A 3,370-nucleotide genomic window follows, 5' to 3' on the forward strand; every position below is an offset into this window, starting at 1 on the left:
TCTCTCTCTCTCTCTCTCTCTCTCTCTCTCTCTCTCTCTCTCTCTCTTTCTTTGTTTCTTTCTTCCTTTCTTTTTTTACCGTGACACTTTCCAAGGCCCGGGCCCCTCTCTCAGGGCGAACCAATTCCAGGACAGGTTGTTTTCTAATCAGCTTCTTTTCCAAAATTCTAACTCACCACTTCTGTAATATATTACTGTCTTCCCCTTTTCCCTTCTCCATGCCAGTGGAGATTTTCAAGCCAGGTGACCCTGATGTATGCTCTCTCATTCCTGTTGTTCACTGTGTCAGCCCTCAACAACAAAAGGCAGGTGGGCACATATTTGGCATCTAAGCTCTGAATCTGGCATGTAGCACAACAACATCCCCTCTTTACAGAAATGACCCTAAAATTCCCCATGTCATGTCATCCAGACATCACCAAAAATGGACACACACTTCATTCTCTTATGTCAATGTCAGATCCCTGTGTCCATGAATTCACCTTCCATCTGCAAATTCACATCACTCTTTCTACCACACCTCTCTCATACCTGCATTCCCACAGCCACAGCCCCCATAGTCATCTCCTTGTCCTCTTACTCATTACTCAGCATGGGCATCCAGTGAATTCTAAACCTGTTCTAACAGGATGAAGTACTACCCCGACTCTGATAGTCTACACTTATGGAAGCATCCTTGAGTACTGTTAAAAAGGCCTCTGTCCTTGATTATTTTTTCCTTCAACCTCACCTATTAAGAACTACCTCAGATCTCAGATATCCAGAGCTCACCTCCACTGGTGCTGCACTTGATGTCCCTTCACTAGTGACAGCATTTATCTCCCCACTTAACTGTCACCCAAATCCCAGCCCAATGATTCCGGGCCCAGTGAGTCTCATAGTTGACCACTAGTGTTCCTAAGCTAATCCATGAGACTGACCACAACACCTCAGGCCATTCAAAGGGTCATAACAAAATCCTGGTGAGTGTTTAAGAAGTAAATATGCATCAGCCCCAGGCTCATCTCTGAATTACTTTTCGGCCTCCAATTCATCTGGCAATGACTCACCTTTCGTGGGTTTTAGCCACTGCCAAATGAGAATATCTCCTCCACCATGTAGTTGACCACTTCTGTCCCTATGATATCTGTGACGCCTAACTCGCACAAACAGGAAACCCAGCAGAAAACCCAGTCCTCAGGGTGACACTCTCCTTCCTGAGTTACCATTATCATCCTGAGTGATTCCCCATTTATTTATTTTTTAAAATATATTTTCATTGATTTAAGAGAGGAAGGGAGAGGGAGAGAGAGAAACATCAATAAGAGAAGATCATTGATTGGCTGCCTCCTGCACCCCTACTGGGGAATTGAGCCTGAATCCCAGGCATGTGCCCTTGACTGGAATCGTATCCGGGACCCTTCAGTCCACAGGCCATTTCTATCCACTGAGCAAACCAGCTAGGGCATGATTCCCCATTTTAAAGTGATCTAAAGCCCAGATTGGTGTTGCTCAGTTGGTTGAGCATCAACCCATTCACTGAGAGGTCACTAGTTGAATTGAGCCCTGGTCAGGTCACTTGCCCAGGTTTCCTACTTAATTTCCAGTAAGGGGCCTGCAGGAGGCAAGCAATCCTTGGATCTTGCTCATTGATGTTTCTCTCTCTCCCTCTGCCTTCCTCTCTATCTCTCAATTCAGTAAGAACATAGTTTTTAGAAAAAGGTGATCTATACCTCCACTCTAAAAAGGTCCACTACCTTTTTAAGAAATTTTCATTCTGAATTGCTTCTCAGAGTTCCAGACTCTCGTGAACTACCCTCTGTAGTATGTTATACCCTAACAGGCCAAAAAACAACAACAAACAAACCCCCAAACCAAAGTTATTATATCCCCAAAGAACATTAATCTACCTATAAATTTATCCATCTCAATTGATGATGCTGCCATTTCTCAAGCTGCTAAATCCCAAACCTCCCATCATCGCTGACTCTTACCTCTCTCTCTCAACCTCAAAATTAAAAATCCAGGTGGCCACACCTAAAACACTAATCCATAATCCAACTGCTTCTTCCATCCACAAATCTGTACCTGTAATTGATTGTGCATTTGCAGGAATCTGTAGAAAGATAAAGGGCTGTTGAGAGCCTGGCAAACACCACCAGGATCCATGGGCTTGGCCACCCAGTACCCTTTCCCAGCCTTGGGGTCAGGTGATCTAGAGATGACTGTATTACCTCAGGCCTCAGGGCTCAGTGCACAGGCTTGCCAAGTTTGTTATCTTTAAAAGGACTTCTCCTTCCTGTCCCAACAGGTATCCTCTCTCTTCTAGTGTGTTCTTCCTCTGAGCAGTTTTGGGAAACGTTTGGAACCCTACCTAAGACAATGTCCCTCTTTTGTTCACAGCCATTGATGGCCCCAGCTTCCTGAGAATGAAACGAAAACGTCTCTGGCAAAACTTCGCCTCATCTTCTCTGTTGCCTTTAGTTTAGACACAACACAGGCCCAGGATTCCCGAATCCTCCCAGCTCAGCCATACCAACCCAAACCTTACACAGTGGCATTGCAGCCTGTCACCCTCTTTCACCCCGTCACACTGCACGTCACCCACAAGAGACTCACGGTTCTGGACGCTGCAACCTGGGCTGCAGGACCTGACAGACGCCTGGACCCAAGGATGAAGGCTGAGTTGAAGTCTGTAAGCAAAACGGAATCTGGGAGGCACGGAGACCTCAATCCCGCCTGTTGCAGCTAATCAAGCCTCAGACACACCCCTGCACAGCGGGGACACGGCTTCTGGTGCCTCGTCCTAATAGGGACGCTGAGCACCAGAGCCTCTAACTACCTTAACAGAACAAAGAGTTCAAAATGACCACCAGGAGAAAGACACAGGAAGTCACTCCCAAACCAATAATGCGCTGGTCCTGGGCTTTCATTGGCTAAAACCGGCCATCACTAGGCGCATTGCCCTTTGGGTAATGTAGTTTTCCGGACCCCACAAGTGGCATTAGGATGCCAGTCACTCACTGATCATTGCGAATATTGGTGCTGGTGTGCCTGAGGGGTGTTGGGAAATGACAACTTTAGGTTTTGGGGGCTGGTCACAGGTTTCTGGGAAGTGTTGTCTGCAACTGATCTCTTGTTTTGCGATATTATTTCAGATTCTGTGGAGCTCAGAGTCCTCGCTGAGGTGAAAAGTATTATTTCAATTATTCCTGAAGACTACAAATTTAAATGAATATATATATATATATATAATTTTGAGAAAGAGAAAATGAGAGGCAGAGAGAGAAATATGGATCAGCTGCCTCCTGCACACCACCCACCCACCCACTGGGCATCGAGCCAGGGAATCTGACTTATAATTGAACTGAGCCACTCCAGCTATCCAATT

At 46.0% G+C, this 3,370-nt stretch overlaps 1 protein-coding gene across 2 annotated transcripts in view; it reads right to left on the reverse strand.

Annotated features, from left to right (window-relative positions):
- The window catches only part of LOC102254971 (zinc finger protein 501), a 7,915-nt gene extending 5,055 nt beyond the window's left edge, over nt 1-2,860 (reverse strand). For both annotated transcript variants that reach the window (XM_014532320.1, XM_005884938.2), the window contains exon 1: nt 2,599-2,860. The gene's annotated coding sequence lies outside the window, so the exon portion shown is untranslated. The remainder of the gene's footprint in view (nt 1-2,598) is intronic.
- Nucleotides 2,861-3,370: the final 510 nt, after the last annotated feature.

The sequence above is a fragment of the Myotis brandtii genome, unplaced genomic scaffold (assembly GCF_000412655.1).
Source record: "Myotis brandtii unplaced genomic scaffold, ASM41265v1 scaffold879, whole genome shotgun sequence".
NCBI classification, from domain to species: domain Eukaryota; kingdom Metazoa; phylum Chordata; class Mammalia; order Chiroptera; family Vespertilionidae; genus Myotis; species Myotis brandtii.